Genomic DNA, 22,485 nt, shown 5'->3' with positions numbered 1-22,485 from the left:
GACACCGAAGGGGCCTCTGTCACAGCCCTAGAATACCTGAGTGGAATAGTTGCATCTGCACTCATGTATCATGGCTAAATTTCAGAAAGTTGAATTGAGGTTTGTTGAAACCCTCAAAAACCAGTTCAAAAATAATCAACATTTAATTCTCATCAAATGAGTCCAAGGAAATGTTCTTGTTACTCTTTGAAAATATTGGCAAGAGGTAAAATTCAAACCAATATTTTTGGAGTCACGGAAATATTTATGTTGGGCATTTGAATTAAATCATAATGTATTTGAATTGGCTTTATTTCTGTTATAAAAGAAATACATGCCCAATAATTTTGGAAATTATTGTGGGGCTCTAGAATAATATCTCTAGTCCATACAATAATTTACAAAAGCAAATAAATTTGTGTAGTACTCCTACTAAATCAAAACAAACAAAACAAAAATAGAAAACAGAAACAATTTCAAAAATGAGAGACAAAGGAATTACCTGGCGCTTACCTGCCGCCCAAGTGGCCAGCCCAGCCCACTAGTGCCCCCCTTGTCATCTTCCTCCTCTGCCAGAAGGACTGGGCGCATGGTCGCCTCGCGCGCGCCCGCTCTCCACCAGCTCCTGCTTGCCGCTTCCCCGGGACGCCCTGGAGACACCACGCACCCCCTGACCCTCTCTCTCACTCTTCTCCATCCTCATCTCTGGTTTTGCCGCCCTCTCTCTTCCGAAACCGAACGTCACCATCGCCGCCGTTCGCTGGCCACGCGCTCCCCGCTTTCCCCTCGACCGCCCTTCGTGTTTGAGAGCTCCGCCATGTTGTCTTCTTCGTCCTTGACGAGCCACGCGAGCCAGGAGGGTCCGGAACGTCGCCACCGCCGTCGTCTTCATCACCAGCCGCCCGAGATCGCCTCCGTTGTTTCGTCGTTACCAAGCTATCCCCGAGCCCATTGAGACCGCCGTTGACGCCATCGTGAGCTCCTCTTTGATTCCCCTCTCTCCCCGCGAGTTTTTGCTCGCTCTAGCCACGCCAATCGCCGGAGCCGTGAGCTTCCGGCCGCCGTCCATGTCACCGCCGCAGCCACAGTCGCTGGTGCTAGCATTCGAGCGTGTCACCGAACTCACCGTGCTCCCAGGAGCCAAGAACACCCACCAGCTCGCCCTCCCGTGCACAGTAGCACCAACCCCGCAAACACTCGAACTACGGCGCCGCCGCGAGCCATGTTCCGGCGAGCTGCAACCACCCCGCGTCGATCCGTCACCTCCCCTGGATGCGGCCGAGCCTGGGCTTCGTCCTGGTGGTCTCTGCACATCCATCCGCCGCCTGTAGCGTAGGTCCCGCGAATTGCCGCCGCGGTTTTGGTCACCGTCGGCCGAACTCTGGCGAGGCCGATGTAGCACCGTCATTAGCACCTAACCACCTGCTAATAACCCCGCTAACCAACCCCACAGCCACTGACACATGGGCCCCATGCCCTAATTAACCCCGGAGTTATTCCCTGTTTAGATTAGGTTAATACAACCGGCCCCACGTGCCAGTTTGACCCTGCCATGTCAACGTTGACCAGGACCCACTGGACAGCCTCTGTTCCTGCCCTGTTATACTAACATGTGGACCCACACATCAGGTTTGACCCGGACCAGCCCCTGTTGACCTGTGGACGTCAAATTGTCGCAATGCTGACGCAGTAAAGCATTTTCTGGATTTAAGTTTATTCAGGAAATTCCTAAAAATAGTGCTAACTTCTAAAAATCATAGAAATTAATATATAGCTCCGAATGCAAAGATTTATATATGAAAAATGATCAGAAAAATCCAATCTATCCAGCTGTACTAGTTTCATGCATGTTTAAACAACTTAACCTTGCTGTTTAGTTCAAAACATGATAAGGCACTATTTAAATTCATAATTTGAAATTGGGGTTGAACCTTTGGTTCAAAATGACCCAAATCCATCTGGTTGTCGTTGCACTAGGCCAGCACACTCATATTGCCATGTCATGAGCATGCATAATATTGTGCATTGCATTAATTGTGTTTCTTTCTCAGTTGCCGGCAATTGCCCCCTCTCGATAGATGTGTTCCGACGATGAGTTCGATGACACCGATGAAGAACTATACTATCTTCAGAAGTGTCATGCAAGCAAGACCCCCTTGTTCATTCTGATACAATCCCACTCTCTCGCTCCTGCTCTCTTTTATTGCATTAGGACAACAATGATTCATCTGTTACTTGTTGCGGTAGCTGAACCCTTTTCCTCTGCATGACCTATCATTGCCACATTACATAGATGAAACCCACTAGCATGAGTAGGAGTTGTTTGAGCCTTGATGTGCCTAGTCATTCATGCTTGTTTGTCATGCCTACTACTGCTTAGAGTTGAGTCAGGTCTGATTCATCGGGGATGAATCCGAGGTGTGTAAACATGTCCTTCTGTGTGTGAGCTAAGGTTGTGAACATGATTTGGTAAAGGCAATGGTGAGAGGCCATGTAGGAGTACATGGTGGGTTGTCTCATTGAAGCCATCCTCAGGAACTGAGTTCTGTGTTTGTGATCCATGAAACTGCTACTACCATGCATTGGGCCCTGAAATATGACCCCGCTCGACTTCTTAATCACCCTTGTCCTCTGTCCAGGAGTTGCAAGTAGTTTCTGGTGTTTGTAGTATGCTGGAGGCCGTGTGCAGCGCTGACCCGAGGGATGGGCTGTGATGCGGTAGGCACGTGGCACGGTGTACCGGGCGCCCGTTTGGTGTCCCGGGAACCCTGCACACATCGTTCGGGGCCGTATGTGGAAACTTCGGACGGACTCCCTGCGGATGGAACCTGAATAGGCCATAAACCTGCACTAGAGACTTGAGTGTTTAGGTAGGTCGTGGTCTACACCCACGTCGGCTTTCGCTTGAAGTCTGCCGACCACATGTTGTGTGCAGACGCTAAGTGGTGGAAACATGTATGAAGAAGTACATCCTTGCAGGGTTATAAATGATCTACTCGAATAGCCGTGTGCGCGGTAAAGGACTTCTGGGTTGCCTGTACAGTTCATAGACAAGTGGAAGTGGATACTCTAAAATGCGCAAGATAAGCGTGAGTGCTATGGATGGCGTTCTCGTAGGGAGACGGGAGCGGATCCATAGTGGTGTATTGATATGGTGAATATGTGGACTCGTGTGCGCCACCTCAAAAGAATTACTTGCAGTCATAGTTTAGGATAGCCACGGAGTCAAAGCTGGCTTGCTGCAGTTAAACTCCACCACCCCCTTGTTGATACTGATGCATATGTAGTTAGTTCTGATGTAAGTCTTGCTGGGTACATTTGTACTCATGTTTGCCTATTTTATGTTTTGCAGAGAGACTTCAGTCTCACTAGTAGTTCCGCATGGACTTTGACGTTTAGCTTGTTACCTCAGCTACGTTCTTGTGTCCTCAGCAGGATCTGGTAGATAGTCAGGCTTCTCAGCCTTTTTCATTTGTAGATGTCTATAGTCAGACATGTTAAGCTTCCGCTTGTGCTTTGACTTGTATGCTCTGAATGTTGGGTCATGAGACCCATGTTTGTAATATCTCGCTCCTCGTAGCCTATTGAATAAAATACTTGAGTTGTAGAGTCATGTTGTGATGCCATGTTGTATTTGCACATATCGAGCATATTGTGTGTATGTTATTGAAATGCTTGGTATGTGTGGGATCTGACTATCTAGTTGTTTATCCTTGGTAGCCTATCTTACCAGGAAATGTCTCCTAGTGCTTCCACTAAGCCTTGGCAGCTTGCTACTGCTCCAGAACACTTAGTCTGGCTGACATGTGTCCTTCTTTGTTCCTGTGTCTGTCCCTTCGGGGAAATGTCACGTGGTGTCTACTGGAGTCCTGCTAGCCTGCTACAGCCCGGTTTACCGGAGTCCTGCTAGCCCAGCTGCTACAACCCGGATTCACTCGCTGATGATCGACACGTTCGTTGCTGGGTCATGTATGCCTGTCCCTGTAAGTTGGTGCCACTTTGGGTTCATGACTAGCCATGTCAGCCCGGGCTCCTTGTCATATGGATGCTAGCGACACTATCATATACGTGTGCCAAAAGGCGCAAACGGTCCCGGGCCTGGTAAGGCGACACCCGTGGGAATACCGTGCGTGAGGCGGCAAAGTGATATGAGGTGTTACATGCTAGATTGGTGTGGCATTGAGTAGGAGGTGGAGGAGGGGGGGGGAGGGGGGAGGGGGTGAGGAGGAGGAGGAGGAGGAGGACTATCCATTTTCACCTGGTTGCTACTGCGACCTTTTGGTGAATTGCACAAATCACTTTTTTCTTAAGAGTGTTTTGTGCAGTTCGGCCAAAATGTCACACGGGCAACGTTTTTTCATTTCTGTGGGACTGCAGAAAGGGAGATTGGTTTTTCTATCCTCCTCATCCAACTCTGTGCCTAATCTTCTCCAATAAGAAGTTAATCCTAAAGAGAGATCGTAGAGGTGATCGGCTTCTATTTGCGTGTGTTATGTTTCATCATCTAGTTCCACTATTATTGTAATCACACTGACTGTACATCTTTGCAAATAGGGATGGTCCGCTCGATTTTGGTGGAGCTGCACAAAATGATCAGATTGTGGTGTCCTCCAACACCTCTTTTTTGGCTACAGAGCTGGGTCAAACTAGCAGCTGCCAAGCAATGAACACTGTGCCAAGGAAATGGAGCCGTTCCTACGAACAACATCGATCAATTAATATATTTTTTCTTTATTTGTACACCTTCTCACAACGTTGTATTCAGTTGTGATGTGAATATTGGCGCTGAACTGTGAACCATTGAGATGCATTAGCCATGGTAGTTTCATTTGTATTTGATGGAATGTTGTAACAAGATAATCTCGGGACAAGACACATGAATCCTAAGTTGAAACCTTTTTTTTCCCGCGGGAACCAAAGTTGAAACCTTCATAGCATCACAGTACAATTTCATTAAAATTATGCGTACATATAAACAAATCCTGAAGGATTGATAGCAATGCGAGAAACAATTCAACTTCGTTTCGCCGACATGTTGGACATCCTTCATCCGGCTTGTCAGGACCCCGACTCGATGCCACATCGATCTAGCATGTAACACCTCATATCACTTTGCGGCCTCACGCACGGTATTCCCACGGGTGTCGTCTTACCTTTGCCTGGGACCGTTTGCGCCTTTTGGCACACGTATATGATAGTGTCACTAGCATCCATATGGTAAGGAGCCCGGGCTGACATGGCTAGTCGTAAACCCAAAGTGGCACAGACTTACAGGGACAGGCATCCATGACCCAGCATCGAACGTTTCGGTCATCATCAAGTGAATCCGGGCTGTAGCACTGGGCTAGCAGGACTCCGGTAAACCGGGCTGTAGCGGGCTAACAGGACTCCGGTATCCATCGCGTGACATTTCCCCGAAGGGACAGACACAGGAACGAAGGACACATGTCGGCCAGCCTAAGTGTTCCGGAGCAGTAGCAAGCTACTCCGGAGACACTAGGAGACATTTTCCGTTAAGAGAGGCTACTAAGAATAAACAACTAGATAGTCAGATCCCACACATACCAAGCATTTCAATCATACACACAATATGCTCGATATGTGCAAATACAACAAGGCATCACAACATGACTCTACAACACAAGTACTTTATTTAAAGGCTCAGGGAGCCATACATATCATACACACAAGTACGGGTCACATGACCCAACATTCAGGTCATACAAGCATACAAGCCAACAGCGGAAGTAACTTGTCTGAGTATGGACAACTAGTAAAATAAAAGAGGCTTGGGAAAGCCTGGCTATACTACGTGGTCCTTCACAAGCTCAGGATCACCACCCGGGCCTCAGTCTACTCATCGATGTCAACGTCTACGAAGAACCCATCAGAAGGGGTTGCAGCGTCTTCTGAAAAAAATGTAAATTAAAGCAACATGAGTACAAAGGTACTCAGCAAGACTTACATCAGATCCTACATACATGCACATTATCAAGAAGGGTTGGTGGGGTTATTGCAGCAAGCCAGCTTTGACTCTTGGCTAAGCTATCCTACGAGATACCAACTTGAAATGGTTTTGCGCACACGAGTCCGCTACTCACCACTTCAATACACCACCGAGGATCCACCTCCGTCATCCTACGGAAGAGCCATCCTCGGCACTCATGCTTATCTGGAGATTTTTAGTAGTATCCATTTACTTGTCTATGAACTGTATAGGCAACCAAGTAGTCCTTTATCGCGGACGCGGCTATTCGAATAGATAATGTTAACCCTGCAGGGGTGTACTTCTTCATACATGTTTCCACCACTTAGGTCTGCACACAACATGTGCTCGGCAGACTTCAAGCGAAAGCCGACGTGGGTGTAGACCACGACCTACCTAAACACCTAAGTCTCTAGTCCAGGTTTATCGCCTATCCAGGTTCCATCCGCAGGGAGTCCGGCCGAGGTTTCCACATACGGCCCCAAACGATGTGTACAGGGTTCCCGAGATACCTAACGGGTATCCGGTACACCGTGCCACGTACCTACCGCATCACAGCCCACCCCGCGGGTCAGCGCTGCCCACGGCCTCCAGTAAGCTACAAAGACCAGAAACTACTTGCAACTCCTGGATAGAGGACTAGGGTGAATAAGAAGTCGAGCGGGGTCATATTTCAGGGCCCACTACATGGTAGTAGCTGAATCTTAAAGCACACATACATATCTCAGTGCTTAAGGTCGGCTTCAATGAAAGAACCCACCATGTACTCCTACATGGCCTCTCATAGATACCTTTACCAAATCGTGTTCAACACATCACTCGCATTACCGACATGATCATTTCACTCTAGCCCATCACCCAGATGAACCAGACCTGACACGACTCTAAGCATAGCAGGCATAGCAAGGTAGGAACAACACATACATATGGCTCAATCAACTCCTACACATGCTAGTGGGTTTTATCTAGTTACTATGGCAATGACAGGTCATGCAGAGGAAATGGGTTCAACTACCGTAGCACACAGCAGTTTGAAACGCGTTGTCTTAATGCAGTAAAGGAGAGCAGAAGCGAGAACATGGGATTGTATCAATATGATCAAATGGTTGGTTGCTTGCCTGATGGGTCGATGCACTGATATTGTTCTTCGTTAGGGTGATCGTGGTACTCCTCGGAGGCAGAACCTGCCGCAAAGAGCACCGATACACAAACATCACCAAACAATATGCAACAAAATGATGCATGCATGAAACATGGCAAAATGAGTGTATTGGGCTAATGCAACTAGGACCAGATGGGTTTGAACCATTTTGAATCAAAGATTCAAGTTTCAAACTCATAAATGGCCCTTATAAGTGCTTTATCTTGTTCTATACTAAACAGCAGGTTAAATTGTTTAAACATGCATGAAACCAGTACAGATGGATAGATTGGATTTTTCTGATCATTTTTCATATATAAAACTTTGCATTTGGAGTTACAGATTAATTTCTATGATTTTTTAAAGTTTATGGTATTTACTGGAATTTCCTGTATAAAAATAATTCTAGTAAATAAATTACTGCATCAGTATTACGTCCGGATGACGTTAGCGGTCAACGGTATAGTCCAGGTCAACCCTAACTAGTGGGTCCCGTGTGTCAGTGTAATTAGTTTAACTAAATATTAATTAAAACTAATCCTGATTAGTTAACAGGGCTGGGCCCCACCTGTCATTGACCCAGGGGGTCAAACTGGGCCCGCCCATGGTCAAATGAGGGGTCAACTCACCGGCGTTTAGCCGCCGGCAAGGCCGAACGCGGCAGCGAGAGTGGTTTTGTGCATTCCGGCGACCAAAAGAGCCGCGGAGGGCATCTACGTGTAGCTGGGAGCAAGCCGCAGCTCTTGGTGGCGTTGGTTGAGCTCGGGGTGGCCGGAAATGGTGCGGGCGATGACTTTGGCGGTTGCCGGAGTTTGGGTGATGATGAACCCGAAGCTACGGGGCACGGCGAGGCTTGTGGTGAGGTGCTACGGGTTCCTACGAGTGCGGTGAGTGCGATGGACATGGTGGTGTGGCCAGTGGGTGGCCAGAGTCACGTCGGCAATGAGCTCTGCGGCGGTGCGTGCGGGTGAGCTTCGTGCAGTCGCTACGGGGCTCGAGAGCGAAAAAGGAAAGGGGGGAGAGGTAGCTGGGCTCACGGCGATCTCGAGGAAGCAAATAGCGCGGTCGGGGACGAGCTGGTGCGGTGATGACGGCGAAGGGGATCTCCCGCGATGGCGGAGTCGGGCGAGGTCGGTGCAGAGGCCTCGAGGCAAGCGGGCTTGGCCAGCTCGAAGAAGAGGAGGGCGGCAGAGCTCCTAGACACGATGGAACGGCGCAAGGACGACGGAGAGCGCGACTACGGCGACGGTGCGGCTGCGGTGGCGTCGGCCATGGCGTGAGAGAGCGAGGGAGAGAGGCAGGGGAGAATGGATGTGTCCACGGGGTTCGGGGCACGACATGGAGCTCATCCAGGCCAGCAGAGAGGCGAGGGGAGGAAGCAGGGCGACGGGCAGCTGCGTGGCGCGCGCTGGAGCCGCCGTCGAGCACCTGCCTGCCTGCCTGGCGAAGGCAAGCAGCTCGCTGGAGCGGCTGCTGGGCTGGGCCTGCTAGGTGGGCTGGTTGGTTGGGCTGCCAGGTTAGTTCCCTCTCTTTCTCTTTATTTATCTTTTTTTATTTATTCTGTAACTTTGTGGACTTACTAAAAATACCTAGACAACTCCAAAAATCACCAAACTGCTCATGGCCACTAACTGGAATATATCCAGCATGGAACATTCTAGTTTGGGATTATTTGAGCATTTAAAACAATTTATATAATTTAAATGCCCAAACTCAAACACTTAGGATTTAATTCAAAAACCTTAGGATGACCTAGAAAATTGAGCACCACTTTCGGCAGAGGTTCTGAACCAAGACAAAAATGATGGACATTTTAGAAGGGCATTTTAGGTTCATTGAAAATATTTTTAGTAAACCCTAGTTGGTTTCAGAGGGGGCTGGGGGTTCTGTCATCCCCATTTCAAGTTTCTGCTGAGAAAAATAGACATGATGCAACACTCTAATGCATGAACTAGCTAGGGTGTGACATGGCTCCACCTGCCATGCAGCAATATTGAGTGCACATAACAACTATAGGGAAAGATTCACCCCGGTCATTGTGCCGCAGTAGTAATGACTAGTGAGTAGTCAGATCACAGAGCCCCACCTTCGCCACAGTAAGTTGCTCGGATGAAGCAACCATCATTTCTTTGTTCCTTGAATCTGCTGGTACTCCCATATTCCCATAGTAATAAGTTGCTCGGGCGAATTAACCAACACTTCACCTTTCCCATAGTAAGTACTAGTTGGAAAATTCTATAGTATGAGAATGCAGCCAGATCACATTTTGCACGAGAAATTACACACCATGTTTCGTTGACGTGTGGTCCCGTTCCAACATGTCAGTGAGACGACGGTGAGTCCTTTTCTACTACTATTTCTAAACGGACGTGTAGGACGGGGTGCCTCTTCATGTACTGTGGCAAACTGATAACCGCCCACCGACTCTTTGCCTTTCCCTCTTGATTTGGAACTGCTGTTGCACGCTCTTCCTCCCTCCTCCATTTTGCTTCACCATTCTTTCTGCCATTGTTTGATCATCTTATTCATGGAGGGAATAGGCTGGAAATGACCACGTTATTCTTGCCCCGATCTAAAAGATGACGTGGTGGAGGAACTCATTGATCAGTGTGACATCATCACCTCTTCTAGCATGGCAGGTTCATTGAAGACCATTCTCGACTCAACTAATAACATCATTACAAGGAACCCAAGGGTCCAGGAGCAGTTTGATCTCCCCTATCTTATTCATCGTGACCCTGATGACTGGCGCGGGGACGATGGAGGACTCACCTTGTGCAAGTTGATGTTGCTTGATAATGATACGTATGATGTTAAGATGCCATCGCTTGAGGGCAAGGCTTGGGCAGGCACAAATGGAGACTGGGTTGTTTATATTGGGTACAACTGCGAGTGGGAACTTGTGAATGTGTACACTCGTCACCGGGTTCCACTTTCAAAAATCTCAGCAGACTGCCCAGAGGTTGAGCACACCGGTATTCTACGCACGTTCAAATACGATCATGGTGACTGTCTTCTATGGAAGATAGCAATTTGTCGAGTTCCCAACCGCTCTTGGAATTACAGGAACTATGTAGTTGTTGCTATCTTCGACAAGCTTGTTGCCATCCTTCGTGGTTCGACTAGATGGATATTGCTCAAAAATCAGTTTCTGTACACAGATGTGTACTGTGATGCAATTCAATATGAGGGTCTTGTGTTTGCTTCCACCAGTCATGGCACTGTTCTTGCATGGGATCCTCGTAATTTCTGTATGTTTGTCTTCCACCGTAATTATAATTGTTTCATCCACATGCATGCGGGTTAGCAAGTTTCCCTTTACTAATTAACCTTCTTCTTGTGTTTCCAAGGTCCTGTGAACATTCCACCACCTATACTTGAAATTTTTTATAACCAAGGGGGAGATGACGATGGTGATGATCATGAGCATGAGGAGGAGCAGGGCCCATATACTCAGTGGCACCTCGCAACTTATTTTGATGGATCACCCCTTTTTGTCTGTATACAGCCCACTGCTGATGTTACTACTAAGGAAGCAGGTGTTGTCTCCCATGGTCGCACTCTCCAGACCTATTCCAACACCAGTTGCATGGTATTCGGGATGGATACTAGTGTGCTAGCACCAACACCTTCTCCCTGGTACATAATTGATGGTCTTGGAGAAAACTCGCTCTTCCTTGGACAAAACTATCCAATGATGGTGAAAGGCGATCCAGCTGATGTTACACAACGTTACTACCACTTATGAGAAGCAACTGTATCTATACCTCGGACATTTCGGTGGTTCCCTACCCTGGTACTGAAATAGAAGGCCGCTTCAACCTGGATGATCGGTCCTGTGTTGGTCTCAACATTGACAATAAATGGCCCTTCCCAGGGAATCACTTGTGGTTCAAAGCAAGTGTTTCCAACGCCGAGGATTTGTTGAGTTGAAGTTCATGTCATTGCTTGTTATTTGTTGTGTGATGAAAACTATAGTACTTATAATGTATCCTCGTTGTTGATGTGGGTTGATGACCTATTGTATGTAATAAAATGATATGCCTGTGATAAACTTACTAAATTTATGAATGGCTTTCGAGTCGCTTCTCTGAGTGAGTGCTGCGACGAGGCAAAAAATATATTTTCCGAATACATAATTGTACGTGCATTGCAACAGGTTATCGGATGAGGCTAATCAACAATAGTAGTGCACTATTTGTACTAGCTTCACATGCTTGGTGTCGGTGTTCTGGGAACGGGGGTCCCCAGACTTACCTTCCTGCGGCCTGCAGCGTAGCTCAAGTGGTGGCCCAGTACGACCCATCTTCATCCACTCAAGCTCAAGACCCTCGCGAGGGGCCAAGCCTCGCGGGGCGGACGACGAAAGTCTTCCTCAGGAGCGGCCTCACCAGGCAGGCTCGCGAGGAGGCAGAGAGATCAAGGCAGGGGTACCTTCTGAGGTACCCGTGACGCAAGCCATGACGATCGAGACCAGGCGGGTGCCAGGAGGGCGCCGGCCTGTGCAGTGTCCTTGTTTCATCTTCGGTGCAAAGGGGTCAAGCACAGGCGCGGAGTACCGAGGCATCAAGCAAAGGTTACCATTCTGGTGCAACGAGACCAAGACCAGCAGAGCGGCAGGACGAAGGTCACCGTGGAGCCCAAGACGGCGTCATCGCTAGTGCCATTGGAAGACGAAGAGCAACTTTAGTCAGGATAACTTGTACTAGATGCTCCCCTTCAACATGGCCGTTGTTGGCGCCCTTCCCGCTCAGAATTTGGGAAGAGGACCAGGGCCTCTATATATAGGGATAGCCACCACAGTAGAAGGCATCGAGATCAGAATCTCACCAAGAGCCACAGAGACAAAGCAATTCCTCTCTAAACACACCACCACAAGAACACCCCTCGCGAGGCTGTTCTTCCTCTGTATTGTTCATCATCAGCCCCTGAGGCAATCCACCACATCACAAACTAGAGTAGGGTATTACACCACAATGGTGGCCCGAACTAGTATAAACCTTGTGTCCCTTTTGTTGTTCATCGTGTAGATTAGATTCTCAGCGAGGCGTTGGGACATGGATCGGTAGGGGGAAGATCTTCGCGCACACCCCAGAGTTCAAACCTTAAGGGTTTTGCCGGAACCCGATATCTGACATTTGGCGCGTCAGGTAGGGGTGCGCCGAAGCTCTCCCTTCCGTCGACCCGCTCTTCGTCAACACCGCGCTTCGCCCTCATGGCGGACAACACGCCGCACGCTCCGGCTACCGACACCGGCACTGTGGCCAAGGGGCTCCGAGCCTTGGCCCCCGCTTTGCGATAGATGTGGTGGCCGAACAAGTTCAAGCCAGGTATGCCGCCGCGCTACAACGGCACGGCGGATCCGCTGGCTTTCCTGCTGGTGTAAGAGGAGGCCGTCCTCAAGGCCGGGGGCGATGACAAGGTCATGGCTAACTGGCTGCCCATGGCCCTCACCGGTGTCCCGCGCATGTGGCTGCTCCACCTGCCAGCGACTTCGGTGACCTCCTGGGAGGAGCCGCGCAGCCTCTTCCTTGCCCATTATGCTGCGCCGGCACCCCCGGTCGTCACAGCTCTCCTGGGCGGCTCGCAAGCCCCACCCTCGAGCCGCCACATCAAGCCGTTCGTCCGCCAGGTCGGCATTGCCCTCAAGCGTTGCGAAGCCCCCCCAGGCTGGGTGGCACCCAAGGCCGACTTGATCTTTAGCTCGGACGATCATCCCCCAACACTGCCTGCTCGGGCGCGCTCCCGATGCTATGCACCCCCACCATCAGCCAGGTGGCCGTCACCAGGACCCTCATCGACGGCGGTGCCGGCCTCAACGTGCTCTCGGTGGAAGCCTTCAGCCTCCTCCATGTGCCGCTGGAGCGACTCCAACCTAGCAGGCCCTTCTCGGGCGTCTGAGGCGGTTCCACCGGCTCCCAGGGGCAGATCCGCTTCCAGGTGACCTTTGGCACCCACGACAACTTCCGCACGGAGCTGGTCGACTTCGACATCGCCCCTATCAGCCTCTCGTACAACGCCATCCTCGGCTACCCTGCCTTGGCCCAGTCCATGGCAGCAACTCACCCAGCCTACAACCTCATGAATATGCCCGGGAGTAGCGGCGTCCTCACCGTGACTGGAGATACAAAAGATGCCCTGTAGGTGCTCAGGCTCGCCTTCAAGGCGGCCGCCGCAGCGCAACCCGCTAGCGCTTGCATCCTCGAGGCCAAGGGGCTGCGCCGACCAAGAAGAAGCATCTGTTCACCCAAGACAAAGCGGAAACCAAGCAAGTGCCAGTCGATGAGGATGGATCCTCTGGCGCCACCTTCACCATAGGCGCCAATCTCGACCCCGAACAAGAAGAGGCCTTGGTGAAGTTCCTTAATGTGTGGAGCATACCCACAACTTCTCTTCTGATCGGCAACAGTCCTTTTGATTGTTTCCACAATCAGGCTCATGACTTTGAACTTTTGAGGTATATCAAACAAGTGCAGCAAGTTGATTGCATCACCTCTGATCATCTTGTGATTTCCTAACTTTGGCAGCAATGTGTGCCTAAGGATCCAATTGATTGTAGGCAGACCAGACAACAAGTAGTGTACAGATCCAAGCTTGTGAGTTTCCAAAGCTTTATCTCGGATCTCTCTATACATGTGAGCCATAGTGTTGTGGTCTTTCTTCTTCTTGGCATAGACATCCAAGTCATCCTCATTCTCCTCTGGGGCATTGATCAACTGAGCCCATTCTTCAAATGTGGATCGGTACCTAGTACCTTCAGACATCCAAACAATTTTCCCATCTGGGTAGAAGTGAGCTATGGAGTAAAACTGCATGATGAGCTCATCATTCCACTTGGTGAGCTTCTGGGCAACAAAGTCATCAACTCCACAAGCCTTGAAGCTGTCATATACTCCTGGGAAGTGCTCTTCATTCTCCTTGATGTATTCACAGTTGATCCATCTCATGTCACACACAATGGGATTCTTGTCAAGCAAAATTGTTTAATAAAAGTCCTGTTGCTCCTTTGTGTGAAATCTGTAGTCAACTTTTGTCCTTCTCCTCACAGCATAAGGATCTGACTGTCTCCACAATCTCAGTCTAGCATCCATTCTGATATGCATGTCTTCAGCAACTGGATGAGCATCATTATGGTCAGGAATCTTGGGCTTCAACTTTCTCAGAACAAGTGAATCATCTTCTTCGGCAACTGCAGGCACTGGGGCCTTGTTCTTCTCTGATGGAGGAATACTTCTGGTGTTCCTCTTAGGTGCAGTCTTTTGAGCTGGAGCTTTGGGAGTAGACTTGAGCTTTGATGGAGCAGCCCCTGACTTGATAGCATCTCCCATGAGCTTTTGAGCTTTAGGTGTTGGTGCAGCATCCTCTTCCTCTTCTTCCATCATTGAGGGCTTCCCAACAACTCTGGCCATGGTCTTCTTGACCCTTTCTTTCCTTTTATTCTCAACCACAACTAGTTCTTTGGGTTCAGATCCCAAAGTTTGTTGAGTAGAGGCTCTGGCCTTAAACATTGGAACTCTTCTTGCAGGAGCCTTGGTCTTCATTCCAGGCTTAATTGCAGCAGTTGTGGCAAACTCCTTTTTCAGCACCTTGTTCTTAGAAGTGGCCTCATCTTCAACTGCCACATAGTCCTCATCTTCAGAATCTGAGGTTTTCTTCTTCCTTGTCCTGGTGGCTGCTTTTGGCAAATTACTGGGTGTGCTCCTTCTACCCTCATCATAACTGCTTGAGGGACTAGTGCCCTCACTCATATGAGCTTGTTCCTCTGACTTGTTCTGGCTATCACTTTGATCAGACATTATGCACACTCACTGACAGCAGACCTTGTGAATAGATATAGATGAGTTAGAGTAGATGAGCATCACAAAGCATAGAGGTTTTTGCAAAATAATTGAGTCAAAAACTTAGTTTTAGTTTTTCACAGAAAGCATTTCGGAGCTACCGATTTGTAAACTCAGTGATACCAAAGCACCTTTTGGAACCTAAACTAGTGAACTCGGTCAGACCGAGTCATAGTTCGGTGGCACCGAGACCGCTAGGGTTTCACAAAGAATCGATCTCGGTCACACCGATTTGCAATTCTCAGTCAGACCGAGAATCACATGTGCAATGGCTTGAGCCAATCGGTGAGACCGATTTCTACAACTCGGTCGGTCCGAGATGAATTCGGCGGAAACCTAACCCTAAATTTTCAAATCAAATATAATCTATGGAGTTCTTTCGCTGGATAGAATGATTTCAAACGTGGCAAGATTCATGGCAATGCAATGTGCTAGGAATCGGAGTTAAGGATAGCAGAAAGGTCAAGTCCATACCATAATGTGGCGGCGAACTTGCTACAGCGACAATGGCGGGGCAGAATGCCGTTGATGGCAGTGGAGAACAGCAGCGGGAGGTCGCTGGCGATGAGGAGGGCGATCCGGAGACCCGAAGAGGCAGAGCAGGCTATGTGCGGGCGAAGGGTTTCGGAAATGATTTCAAAATTTGACCCGTGAGTATATATAGCCTGACCCTGTCGACGTGACCGAGTGGTACAACTCGGTGGCACCGAGATGCAAAACTACAAGCAATTACTGCAACTCGGTGTGACCGAAAAGTTCTAATCGGTTGCACCGAGGTTGAAAACCTAGATCAACTTAGTGATCTCGGTATGACCGAAATGGATGAATCAGTCAGAGCGAAACGTACAAAGAGGTTTTCGAAGTTTAAGTCTATGACGAATCGGGGATTCCGAGTGCTCCTCACACAGAGTGGTTCAAATCTGACTTGATCAAGCTTTGTGATGTAGCATGAATAGAGTTTTGAGACAAGAAAAGCATAGGTAGCTAGAGAAGGTTCTTAGGCATTCTTGTCCATCCACTTGGAAAAAGAAAAATAACCAAACAATCAAAACAACAAGTGAATGTCCTTTAATGAGTAAAATATGCAACCAACATGCTCACACAATAAAATGGCAAATGAAATATGTGACAAAGCATGCACACACAATTCTAGCATCTATCAAAAAATTGGCGATGACTAGGTCATCTATATATGAGTATATTGACTTAGGAGTCAAATGAGAACATTTGATCATAGGTCATACTCATCGTTTAAGCACGAGTGGGGTTACCACTTTTACATAAAGCATTATTGTGTTCACACCGTTAGAGTTGCTTTAGCTCAATTCTTAGAGTAAAGCTCCCCCTAGATGTGAGATCCCCCCTAAGAGGGATGAACTAACCCTGGGTTTTGTCGATGATGACTTCATGTAGGCGTTGAAGATGTGGATGCTCAATGTTGATGTAGATCGTTTGGAGCAATCCATTGGAGTGAGTTGCACTTTCAATACCTACACGGGTTAGTCCCACAAGGAACAAACAAGGATATCCATAGATAAAGAGTGACGCACGCACAAGATGATGTCTATGAAAGCTTTAGGTTACCTTGTCCCTTGTCTTACTAACAAGATGGTTTGTGACTCCTTGAACTAGTGCAATATGTGGAAGTTGTTTGCACTTGTCCTCGCCAAAATGATAAGAGTGAAGTATGTTGGCGGAGTCACCCTCAAGAACTCTCTAGTTCTTCTTCTTCAGGATCCACATCATCTTGATGGGAATCCTTGGAGTTGTAGTCATACATGATGAAGTAGAACTTGATGTAGTCTTAGGAACCCACTTGACCAAGGCCTTAGGAGCTTCTGCAAATGCATCAATCTCCTCTTGAAGCTTGCCCTTGCCTTTTTTGCTTATGGTCTTGTGGTGGAAGATCATCTTGAGCTTGTGTCCCTTTGAAAGAAGTAGGATCATACTTCTCTTGTTGAGGAACAAACTTCGTCTTAGGGTATTGATCTTCTTCCCACTCAACTCCATTGGCATTGAACTTTCGTTCAAAACCAACACCTTGATTCTTCCGGTGCCTTCCTTGCTTGCGTACAATTTCCTCGAATTGCATACTCCTGGCAAGGCTCTTGTAAACACCTTTCTCTATAATTCCCTTCAAAAGGCTATTTTCTTGCTCAAGTGTAACTTGGCTAAGAGAATCATTAGTGGAATCAAGAGAACTACTAGAAGCAACAACAGTGGATTTAGCATGATTATTGTTACTACTAGAAGAAAAATCTTTCTTGTTCTTGTTACTAGACTTGACTTGAGGCATGTAAGTAGATAAGAGTAAACGCTTGGCAATGTCAGAAGAACTTTTCTTGTGAAGATCATCATTGATTGCCTTTAAAAACTCATGCTCTTGCTCAAGGTTGAGCTTTTCAAAGCATAACTTCTCATGAGTCCATAAAAGCTCTCGATGATCTCCTAAGATAGTTTCATGAGCTAACTTAAGAGTGTTTAGTTCTTTAGTTAGGAGCTCAATCTTCTCCTTATCATTGTCATTCGTTTTATCTTGATTAGCATGATTATTTGACGTTTCATCATAGTATTCATCACTAGAGTTGTCAACAAGTAAATCATCATCACCTAACAAGTCATTTTCATCACTATTGAAATCAACATACTCGGGGTGTGATACCTTTGGGCCTCTAGACATGAAGCATCTTCCAATTCCTTCATTTGGTGAGTCAAATATGTCGTAGGAGTTGGTCGACACAAGTGCTAGACTGACAACACCTTCATCTTGAGTATATTCGGAGTCGGAGTGATAGCTTCTCTCAGAGTGATTGTCGGAGTCGGAGCTGGATACTCATTCACCAACATGAGCTTGATGTCTTCGTTTTGTGTAGCTCTTTGATGACTTGTCCTTCCTTTCCGAATCCTTGATTCTCCGGGATGTTCTTCGTTCATAACGATTATCTCTACTCCTTCTTTCTCTTGATGGTGATTCTTCTCTTCTACTTCTTCTTTTTGGAGAATCTTCTCTTCTTTTGCAGGGAGCCGTACACTCATTGGAATAGTGTCCGGGTCTTCCACAATTGTAGCAATTACGCTCACGACTAGAAGATCTTTTGTCATTGTAGGACCTTGACTTGGAACTTCTTTCCTTGCTTCTACTCTTGTAGAACTTGTTGAAGTTCTTCACCATTAGGCTCAATTCTTCATTGAAGGTTTGTTTCTCACTTGATGATGTGGGAGCTTCACATGAGGCTTTGTAAGCACCACTTGACTTGTTGTGGAGCTCCTCCTTATCCTTGAGTGACATCTCATGAGCAAAAATTCTTCCAATGACTTCCGTTGGCTTGAAATCTTTGTAATTTGGCATCATTTGGATCAACTAGATGATACCCCGCGCGTTGCTGCGGAAATTGTAGCCGAAAAATTGAATATATTAGACAAAGAAAAATAAATAATTTGAAATGCCTGTTAAGCATGTTGTCTCCCAGCTGAAGTAAAACCATTCATGCACAACTCGCTAGAAAAATAAAAATGTATTATGTGTCTAGTAGGTTAGAATTTCTCATCATTGAGAGGAATTTTGACCCCAAAAAAAGTAACCTCTGAACACATGATATTTTGATTATTTAGAGATACATCCAGCATACATCAGTAACCACAAATAGATGATTTGTTGAATGGCAAATAAGATTATGGAAGCCATACCATGAAAGGATATTTGTGCAAGCTAATTTCACACGATAGCAGATTACGTGTTGAACGACAAAGGAGGTGTGCGGAAGCCATACCATGCATCAAAGGAGATTTGTATCACCATAACGTGGCTAGCAGGTTAGAATTGCCCATCATTAAGAAGAAATTAATAACAAAGTAACCTGCAAACACTATTTTACTTATGTAGAGATACATGCAGAATACATTAGTAATCAAAATAGATAATGTGATGAACGAGAAAGAAGATTATGGGAGCCATACCATCAAAGGATATTGCAAGCTAATTTCACATGTCTTCATTAAAATCAGTGTAATCCTGGCAACAAAACTGAGGGACTTGAGTTACCTTAAGTTACACGATTGACAGAATATGCTAGAGAAAAATGGAATAGTCAGTAGCCAATCTGCAACTTGCGCTTCAGATTATGCACAATAGATTAGATCAATTAGTCATCATGTGGTACTTTACGGCGTGGCCCTTCACGAGCTAGAACCTGCACAGGATGGCTAGCGCCATATTCATCCGCAGGTATAGCTAAGTGTTCCGCAGCACCGTCACCGCCAATCCATCGGCCTGGATAAAAGCTAGCAACATTGACGGGCTTCATCAAAATAGTTTGAGCACGATCAGAGCCCCCGCGGTGGCAGCGACGACGGCCCCCATCGCCGGCCTGCGGGACTCCCGGCGGCGCCGCAACCGGCAGGGGCCGTACCTCTAGTCGTTGAGCCCCCCGCGTAGGAGTCGTAGCCGCTAATCCCGCGGGCGCACACCATGGTGTCGTCCGGGATCACCTTTCCCTCGATGGCGGCGATGACCTCGCTCACGAGGTGCCGGTTCCCCTATCTTAGCGAAGATGAAGATCATCTGTTGAGGGTAATGGGAAACCAATCGTGGGGAAATTAATGAGAGAGAAGATAGAATGGCAGAAACGTTGGAAAATCAATCGATGGAGTTATTGGGAGGTGAGAAGACAAGGAAGGAAGACCCACCGGGAGAGGTGTGGAGCACGGCAGAGGTCAAATCTTTGGTTGTAGATCTGAGCCACCGAGAAGTTGCGAGGGTCGGCCTTATGAGGGAGCCCGTGGTCAGCCTACGGGGGGTCCGTCTCTTGGTGGTAACTGAACGCTAATGTGATTGCTTTGCACAAAGTCGATCGCTGACCGTAGGAGGAATAAGGCTGATTGGCTGATTTTACAAACTAATTGATGATGTGGCACAAAGCTGATGTGGACAGTGTGCATGTTGAAAGAATAGGTAGAAGGAGGGAGCAACTTCTTAAGAATGTTAGATGTGCACACGGTATCATATTTTCCATCCAAGGATCTTAGGATCTTCTTGATGATGAATTTGTCAGTCATCTCTTCACTTCCTAAGCCGACAATCTCATTTGTGATGAGAGCAAGCCTAGAGTACATTTCAGCGACGCCTTCACGATCCTTCATTTTGAACTTGTCAAGTTGACTTTGAAGCACATCCAATTTGGATTCCTTGACAGAGTCGGTACCCTGATGCATGTCAATCAAAGTATCCCAAATTTCCTTTGCATTCTCAATACGGCTGATTTTGTTGAATTCTTCGGGGCACAATCCGTTGAAGAGGATATCACAAGCTTGAGCATTGTATTGCAGCATCTTCAACTCTTCCGTGATAGGTTCACGGTTCGGTTCTCTCCCATCAAAGAATTCACCTTGCAAGCCAATACACACAATAGCCCAAATGGCGGGGTTATGTCCAGGAATATGTATTTTCATCTTATGCTTCCAACTAGCAAAATTAGTACCATCAAAGTAAGGACCTCTATGGTGGTAATTTCCCTCGCTAGACGCCATACTCTCCTAGGTTGTGAAACCAAGGCTATGACTACCAAAAGCTATGGAAATCAAAGCAAATGGAGACCAAAGCTCTGATACCACTTTTAGGATTGAAAGTATGTCTATAGGGGGGGGGGTGATTAGACTACTTGAGCAAATAAAAGTCTCGCCTTTTCCCAATTTTAGTTCTAGGTAGACTTTAGCAACTTAGCACAACTTAAGCAATCAACCTACATATGCAATTCTAAGAGTATAGCAGCGGAATGTAAAACAATTGCATATGAAGGTAAAGGGGAGGAGTTTGAGAAGGCAAACACAATTGGAGACACGGACATTTTTGTCCTGGTTCCGATAGGTGGTGCTATTGTACATCCACGTTGATGGAGACTTCAACCGACGAAGGGTAACAACTGCGCGAGTCCATGTAGGGCTCCACCCACAAAGGGTCCACGAAGAAGCAACCTTGTCTATCCCACCATGGTCGTCGCCCACGAAGGACTTGCCTCACTAGGGTAGATCTTCACGAAGTAGGCAATATCCTTGCCCTTACAAGCTCCTTGGTTCAATTCCATAATCTTGTCACAGGCTCCCAAGTGACACCTAGCCAATCTAGGGGACACCACTCTCCAAGAAGTAACAAATGGTGTGTTGATGATGAACTCCTTGCTCTTGTGCTTCAAATGATAGTCTTCCCAACACTCAACTCTCTCTCACAGGATTTGGATTTGGTGGAAAGAAGATTTGAGTGGAAAGCAACTTGGGGAAGGCTAGAGATCAAGATTCATATGGTAGGAAGGAATATCTTGACCTCAACACAAGTGTAGGTGGTTCTCTCTCAGAAAATGTATGTTGGAAGTGTAGGCATGTTCTGATGGCTCTCTCCACGAATGAAGAGTGGGTGCAGGGGTATATATGGCCTCCACACAAAATCTAACAGTTACGCACAACTTACCAATCTCGATGGGTGTAACACCGACGATGCAACTATATCTCCCACGTGTCGAAGCACGACTTAGAGGCATAATCACATGGTGGTTTTGTCGCAAGAAGGGTCATCTTCACACAATCCCATGTATTGAACAAGAATGGGATAAAGAGTTGGCTTACAATCACCACTTCACACAAGTACTTAAATAAATCATACATCATTCAGAGTACACACATAGTCCGACTACGGACGAAGCCAACAGAAAAGAAGATAACCCAACTGCTAGATCCCCGATCGTCCCAACTTGGCTCCACTACTGATCATCAAGAAACAAAACATAGCAACAACTAAGATCTTCGTTGATCTCCCATCTGAGCTCGGTTGCATCACCTACACTGGTATCATCGGCACCTGCAACTGTTGTGATAGTATCTGGTGAGTCACGAGGACTCAACAATCTCAAAACCCGCGAGATCAAGACTATTTAAGCTTATGGGTAGGAAGTGGTAAAGAAGTGGAGTTGTAGCAAGCACTAAGCAAATATGGTGGTTAACATGCACAAATAAAAGCGAGAAGAGAAGCAACGGAACGGTCGTGAAGCTAGCAATGATCAAGAAGTGATCCTGAACTCCTACTTACGTCAAACATAACCCAAAACCGTGTTCACTTCCCGGACTCCGCCGAAAAGAGACCATCACGGCTACACACGCGGTTGATGCATTTTAATTAAGTCAAGTGTCAAGTTCTCTACAACCGGACGTTAACAAATTCCCATCTGCCACATAACTACGGGCACGGCTCTCGAAAGTTTATACCCTGCAGGGGTGTCCCAACTTAGCCCATCACAAGCTCTCACGGTCAACGAAGGATATTCCTTCTCCTAGGAAGACCCGATTAGTCTCGGAAGCCCGGTTTACAAGACATTTCGAGAATGGTAAAACAAGACTAGAAAAGCCGCCCGATGTGCCGACAAATCCCGATAGGAGTCGCACGTATCTCGTTCTCAGGGCACACCGGATGAGCCAGACGTCGAGTTGGCATAGACGCTGGTTGCCCAGGGGGTGCCGGACATCGCTCAGTTTGGACCAGCACCCGGAGGAGCACT

This window comes from Triticum dicoccoides, chromosome 7B, assembly GCF_002162155.2.
Source record: "Triticum dicoccoides isolate Atlit2015 ecotype Zavitan chromosome 7B, WEW_v2.0, whole genome shotgun sequence".
In the NCBI taxonomy this organism is placed as follows: Eukaryota; Viridiplantae; Streptophyta; class Magnoliopsida; order Poales; family Poaceae; genus Triticum; species Triticum dicoccoides.
This window is presented reverse-complemented; position numbering follows the sequence as displayed.